This window comes from Aegilops tauschii, chromosome 7 (genome assembly GCF_002575655.3).
Source record: "Aegilops tauschii subsp. strangulata cultivar AL8/78 chromosome 7, Aet v6.0, whole genome shotgun sequence".
Taxonomy (NCBI): Eukaryota; Viridiplantae; Streptophyta; class Magnoliopsida; order Poales; family Poaceae; genus Aegilops; species Aegilops tauschii.
The window spans coordinates 13,726,637-13,734,666 of record NC_053041.3 but is presented as its reverse complement, the minus strand read 5'-3'; positions in this window follow the sequence as shown (position 1 = coordinate 13,734,666).

The window sequence follows — 8,030 nt, the reverse complement described above, 5'->3', positions numbered from 1 at the left end:
CCCCGGAAGGCATCCCCTCTTTCGTCTTCAAAACTATCGGTATACCTTACTCGGAGCTATATTTTTATTCGTCACATGATATGTGTTTTGCTTGGAGCGTATTTTCAATTTTACTTGCTGTTGGAATAAAATCATTTGATCTGAAATATTCAATGAAAAAGAATCCTCCCATGGCTAGTTAATTATTTGACTACTCAGTGATCTTCACTCATATCTTTTGGAGTAGTTCGTCATTTACTCGTGTGCTTCACGTATATCCTATGAGTAAATGGTTGAATAAATTGAATGTCATAAAACTGAATTTATATATGTTTCATATGCTTATAACATGGGGAGTAATGACTTCACACATAAGTATATGTAGTAAACTTATTGAAAGTTAGCAAACGTAGAATTGGTCACTTGAACAATTCATGAAAGAATATTGAAGGAAGAGGGATTTCACATATAAATATACTATCTTGGAATTCTTTTGTAATTATGAGGACTCATTAAAATATGACATGCTAAAAGGTTGATGTTGGACAAGGAAGACAACGTAATGGGTTATGTTTTCTTATATCTGAAATAAAGTATGTTGTCATGGATCGCCCAACACGTTGAGCTTGCCTTTCCCCCTCATGCTAGCCAAATTCTTTGCACCAAGTAGAGATACTACTTGTGCTTCCAAATATCCTTAAACCAAGTTTTGCCATGAGAGTCCACCATACCTTCCTATGGATTGAGTAAGATCCTTCAAGTAAGTTGTCATCGGTGCAAGCAATAAAAATTGCCCTCTAAATATGTATGATTGATTGGTGTGGAGGAAATAAGCTTTATACGATCTTGTGATGTGGAAGAAATAAAAGCGACGGACTGCATAATAAAGGTCCATATCACAAGTGGCAATATAAAGTGACGTTCTTTCGCATTAAGATTGTGTGCATCCAACCCTGAAAGCGCATGGCAACCTCTGCTTCCCTCTGCGAAGGGCCTATCTCTTACTTTTATCTCTTAACCTTATGCAAGAGTCATGGTGATTTTCACCTTTCCTTTTTACTTTTTATCTTTTGGAAAGCACCTTGTGTTGGAAAGATTCTGATATAAATATATATATATATATATATATATATATATATATATATATATATCCAGTTGGATGTAAGGCATCATGAACTATTATTGTTGACATTACCCTTGAGGTAAAAGGTTGGGAGGCGAATATATAAGCCCCTATCTTTCTCTGTGTCTGATTCAAACTTCGAACCCATAAATATCGCGTGAGTGTTAGCAATTGTGAAAGACTAAATGATAGTTGAGTATGTGAAGTTTGCTAAATCAAAGCTCTGACATAGACTCTTCCTGAAAATAAGATGAATTGTAATTGTTTGATGACTGAAAACACGGTTTGTTAGTTTTCAAGAAAGTTTATGATCTATACTTTAACATGTGATTAGCTTGTTACTTTATCATGAGAAGTTTTATGAGATGAGCTACTATTATGACATGTAATGATGCTAGAAAAAGTTTTTGGAATTATCATTGATCAAACTTAAGCACTTGCTAGCATTCACACTTCATAAATTATTTCTTTTATCATTTACCTACACGAGGACGAGCAGGAATTAAGCTTGGGGATGCTGATACGTCTCCAACGTATCTATAATTTATGAAGTATTCATGTTATTATACTATCCTTCTAGGATGTTTTATATGCATTTATATGATATTTTATATGACTTTTGGGACTAACCTATTAACCTATAGCCCAGTGCCAGTTTTTGTTTTCTCCTTGTTTTAGAGTATCGCAGAAAAGGAAAACTAAACGGAGTCCAATTGACGTGCCACTTGACGGAGATCATTTTTGGACCAGAAGAAGCTCACGGAGTACCAGAAGCAGGCCAGAAGAGTCCCGGGCTTCCCACGAGGGTGGGGGGCGCGCCCACCCCCTAGGGCGCGCCCCCTGCCTCGTTGACAGCCCGGAGACCCCCCTGACGTGAAATCAATGCAAAACTCTTCTATATATAGCCAAACTTCCAGAAAGAAACCTAGATCGGAAGTTCCGCCGCCGCAAGCCTCTGTAGCCACGAGAAGTCAATCTAGGCCCTCTCCTGCACCCTGCCGGAGGGGGCCATCATCACCGGTGGCCATGGAGGAGTATCCCGGAGGGGCCATCATCACCATGAAGGCCAAGGACCAGAGGGTGGAAGCCATGGAGGAGGAAGCACAAGGGGGAGAACCTCTCCTCCTCTCTTCTGGTGGCGCCGGAGTGCCATCGGAGGGGAATCATCACCACGGTGATCATCTTCATCAACATCACCATCATCATCACCATCCTCACCTCTTTTACACGGTCCACTCTCCCGCACCCCGCTGTAATCCCTACTTGAACATGGTGCTTTATGCAACATATTATGATCCAATGATGTGTTGCCATCCTATGATGTTTTGAGTAGATATCTTTTGTCCTTGGGTTGATTGATGATATAGATTGGTATGAGTTGTATGTTTTATTTTGGTGCTGTCCTATGGTGCCCTCCGTGTCGCGCAAGCGTGAGGGATTCCCGCTGTAGGGTGTTGCAATACGTTCATGATTCGCTTATAGTGGTTTGGTGAGTGACTGAAACACAAACCTGAGTAAGAGGGATTGTTGCGTATGGGAATAAAGAGGACTTGATGCTTTAATGATATGGTTGGGTTTTACCTTAATGATCTTTAGTAATTGCGGATGCTTGCTAGAGTTCCAATCATAAGTGCATATGATCCAAGTAGAGAAAGTATGTTAGCTTATGCCTCTCCCTCATATGAAACTGCCATAGTGATTACCGGCTTGTTAATGATTGCCTAGGACAATTCCGCACACCGATCCACCATTATTCCACACTTGCTATTTATAATATTTAGTAATATATTCTAACTTTATGATAACAGCACCTACTTTTATATTTTATCTCTCTGATATCTTACAAAGTTATCCTCTTCATACCCACAACATAGTTTTATTTCTCGTTGCTAGTTGGAAGCAAACGTTCGGTGTACGTAGAGTCGTACCGGTGGCAGATAGGGCTTGAGAGAATATTGATCTTACCTTTAGCTCCTTGTGGATTCGACACTCCATACTTATCACTTCCACCTTTGGAAATTGCTACGATGATTCCCTGCACTTGGGGATTATCACTAGCCGAGGGCGTCCGCACGGTTCACTACTAGGAAAAGGCCTGCTAGTGGCGCACCTGTTTTGCCTACTAATGGCGCACTACAGGTGCGCCACTACCACCACGCCATTAGATTTTATTACTAATGGCGCACCAGAGGTGCGCCATTAGTATACCAGAAACTAATGGCGCATCATGCAGTGCGCCATTAGTAGACCATACGGTGCGCCATTAGAATGCCTCCCAGGGGGCCATATTTAACCATGTCTCTGGCTTACTAATGGCGCACTTGTTGCTGATGTGCCACTAGTGTGCATTTTGCAGTGCGCCACTAAAGTTCTGGGTGGTGCGCCACTAGTATGAATATTAGGGATTTTTTTCATTTCTGATATTTGCACAGGTTACAAAACATATTACTGCACAGTATATAGACAGCACAACATATAAATAGCACAGTTATCGAATACAATAGAAGATTAGTCTCCGAATACAATTCATCATATTAGTCTCCGAATTCAAAAGACCGAACAAAGTTAGAACATTACAAGTCTCGAAACCGCGAGTAGCGAGTTTGTCTTCACATTACAAGTCGATATCGATCATCTAAACTACCATCACATAGAAGAGAGCTGCGGTCATCACGATTAGCATCATCGCGATGAAACTGGTCTTCATCCAGTTTCTCCTCCGCTCCCTCCTCTCTCCCTCTAGATAGCGCGCGTATCTAGCTTCCGCCTCCGCCCTAGTGGTGTACCCTTTGTAACTGTTACCGCTGAAACGGTGAACCTGTCTCCGACACTCCTCCTAGTCGTCGTAGACTCCGGGAACCTTACCCTTGTACACGACATACGATGGCATCTCTATGCACTAGCCAAACAACAAGTTAGTAGCAATTCACAGAAAATACATAAGCAATATATAAGTACGCAAACAAAGGATCGGAAGAGAAAAGCAACACATTAATAGCACGATTCATGGTCCTACTAATAAATAGCATCGATTACATATAAGTTGAACGACTGTCCAAACCAAAGAGACATACAAGTTCATTAAAGTTTAATATTACAACATGAGCCAATCGACATTTCAGAACTACATAGCTTCACTACTTTCGACTCGACTCAGGGACCGGAGCATGGATGAAGCCGCCGTCTTTCGTGATGGTCATGAAATCACGGGCGTTGTCAGCCTGCATTTGTAGCGTTGTTTCTATCTCACTGTTGGACGGTTGATGTCTGAGATAGAACTGCCCCGAGGTACGAAGGACATCTTGATGGATGATTTCCACAAACTCCGACTGGATGCGAAAGAATTCTTGTCTGATGTCCGCGTCCTGGATTGCCGACAAGCGTGCGGCCCAATCTTTGAGATTACTTGGTAGCAGAAGGTGATTATGGTCCCGTACGATCGCCCGCATGTGATGGAGGGCGTAGTAGGCATCCTTCTGACCGCCAGGCGGCTGCTTGACGCAGGAGAACATCGTATTGTGGCTGAAGATGTGCTTGCCGTACCTACGAACTGGCCTGCTGAAGGTGCCTCCAGATCTGGCGTAGCCGGGGAGAACATCATCAAGAACTTTCTTGATATTTGTGTAGTCTTTCTTCGACTGACGGTCCGGGTCGAAATACGTGGCCATGGAATATTTCGGGCTTAAGAGGTTGAGTGTGCACTGTGTGTCACTGCACAAAACACGGAATGTTAGAAAAAAAAGAACGATCGAAATCTAAGAAATCATATGTTACGGGGCGGTGAGGGGATGACTTACTCGGGGAAGTAAGGCACGAGGAAGTTATCCTTATCTGGGTTTGCCAGAATGACGCCTTCGAGGTATGAACTCGCGACTTGCCGGTCCCCAGCGCTGCCCAAGATCTTGGCACGCATGTAGAAGGGGTCGACTATCACGATGTCCGGGGTGTTGTCTCTAATGATCCGCATCTCCATACTCAGCGAAAATAGCCGAACGAAGGTGTAGTGCAGCGGATGAAGGTTAAACATAGCGAAGATGTCATCAAACCGTAGGACGATCATACCCCCGATGGCGCTATCCACAAAGCCCTTGCCCTCTGGCACCTTGGCCACGAAAATCGGGTATGCCGCATCATTCTCGGAGAGACGCCGCTTCTCCAAAGAAAGGACACTGTCATGCAGACTCCGCATAGCACCGGTTGCAGCATTGAGCAGATTAGTCGGTAGCATCGGCGTACCCGCCACATGCACCCTCCTGGAGATATCCTTAGGTGAAGGTGGCCCATCCTGAGCACGGATTGTACGCGGTGCCGGCTGGCTCGCATCGCCCTTGTTATTCTTTAGTTTCCATCCCTTCTTCCTCATCTCCTATAATGGGATCGAGTTCTGCTCAGAGACCGCCTTCTTGAGTGTGTTGGGGCTGATAATATTCCGCACCTCGGCTATCTGAGGCTCGGTGAAGGCGGCAGCTGGAGGCATCTCCTGAAAACTGAACGCCAGACGACGCCTGTTGCAATTGGGTTTCTCCGCGGTACCAGCTCGATCGCGGTCGTCTTTTTCAGGGTTGGGTTCTTCAGAAGGAGGCCCGAAGAATTCATCACCGTACCCATGTTAGGCAAAGTACTTATTGACGTTGGTAAATGTACCGTCCTCGTTGTCGTCGTCGTCCGGATCTTGTGCCATAGGGATGTCCGTCATGTCCGGTAGCGTTGCGGCGGTCTTGCCATGGCTTGGCGCCGGCACGACTGGCGGTGTTGTCTGTGGGGTGGTGTCCCCTGCCCCCAAATGAATCTGGCTCTTCGGCCAAAGCAGGGGCCAGCTTACGCAGGCGCCGAGGGTCATCACATCATCTTCGTCGGCCCCAGCGGGTCGAATCGGAGGTAACAACTCGTCGCAGCCTGGGAGCACCCGAACCAGTTCAACCCTATACATAGTGGGTGGCATCGGATTATCGTGGAACACGGGGTTGCCCGGTTGAACGATTCTGCCCTTGGCGACATCGATCAACTCACCAACCACGAAGTGCAGGAGAGTCATGGAACGTCGGCGGCGCGCTGCGAAAACATGCAGGGCGTCAGGGATGCCCAGTCAAAGGCAAGGAGATGAAGTCATCGGCCGAGAGGCTTAGTTACCGTGATGGTGTCGAGCTCGGCTAATGTCGAGGCACCGCCAACGGCGGGCGTGCAACTAACGGAGGGGCCGCTTGCTGCCGAGGTGCCGGCCGGCGTACACCCGGGTGCATTAAGCTCCAATGCCCGTGCCGGCGCCGGAGACACCAATACCGCCTCCGCCAGAGACACCAATGGCGCCGCCTGCGCGTTGTGCGAGTTGCTGCCCGTGAAGCTGGGAACCGGGGGCGGCCCCTGTTGGCCGCCCGCAATCCACGCCTGCAGCCCCTCAATCAAGCTAGGCACAATGGCGGTGAGTGTCGTTCCCAGTTGTTGTTGCACTTGCTCTTGGACAATCTCCGGAATCCAAGCCACTTGTGCCTTGAGTTCTTGAACCTCGCGCGACTGGCTTTCCGAGCTGGTCTTTTTCTCCTTTCGCCCACCAGCGTTATAGTATGACGACCATTTTGTGGACAAGCCTTTGCCGGCCACACGACCAGCTGACGACGGCTTACTGAGCTTATCCTTGTTTTTCATTATGTTCAACGCCCTATTTAGAGTGCCATCCCAAGCTGGGGAGCTCTGAGACGACCCCGCGCTACTGCTTTCAGTCTCCTGCGGAAGGAATGTGAACCATTTAGAAATTTGGCTTCATTAACTAGAATGCAACCATATATGTAGCTAATTACGCGGGGGTGTATTCCTTACCAGAACTTTCTCAAGCGCCTTGGCCTTCGGATCCGTGGTAAGCTCCTTTGTTACCGGGTCCTCCTTGTACCGGGCCCTGACATAGTTCCTGGTGTGCTTCTCACGGTATTTCTCGAAGCGGGGCGGTAGGCCTTGCTCGGCACGCTCCGCGTCCTCCTTGTCCCATATAGGTTCCGCCACTCTGTAACCGCCGGGACCGAGTTTGTGGACACCTAAGTTCAAGTCCCGCATCTCTTTCCCCCACTGACTTGATTCCTCGGATGTGCCGCTCTCGCACATGATCTTGAACTCCTTGTAGTCATCTTCGTTGATCGAAGGATTTTTCGCCTTGATCTTCTCATAACTATCACCTTTGTTAATCATTCTCTTCACCGCGCTTCTCCAAGTTGACAGGGTCGTGCTCATCTTCGTGAGGGCGGCACTGTTGACTTTATTCCGTGAGAGGCGTGTGTTTGCAAACTCAGCGGGGAACTTGTATCGTTCGTGCAGCTTCGTGAAGAGGAGGTTGCGCAAATTCCCTCGGTCCTTATGCCTTAGGTTCTCGGTGTTGATCGAGACGGTGCTCCGGAGAATGCACCCGAGCTGAACCGAGTACCCCTTGACTAATTCTTTGGGCGCCGTTGGATCCTCGTCGCAGTTCACTTCAGTAAATTCCTCCTTGACGGTGCCGAGCACGTTCGGGCGCCGGTCCTTCCGTTGCCTCTTCGGTTGGCTGCAATCTATGCGTGCGCTGTCATCATCAGTGGTGGCATCCTCGGCGGCACCATCAGTGGTGTCATCCCCGACGCCACTAGGGGTTGTGTAGTCAGGATCGGTGTCTTCCGCGGCGTGCTCATAGCGGTGAGGTTCTTCCTCCATCTCCTGGGACAGCTCCCAGAATGCCTTGCCGCCTGAACCGCCGGCCTCATCATTGTGGGCCATGTTTCGCTCTAAATAGGAAAAAAGTTTGGTCAAAAAGTTGGTTATTGTCAAGGAACAAGATCTCTAAGTTGACCAAATAACCTAATTCTCGAGGAATTCGCTGTTAGTGTGTTGTTGCTAAGGTCCACGTCCCTTCCTAACCCCCTTCTTCTTGTCTCCTCTCACTATCTCTCTCACACACATGGCAAGCAAC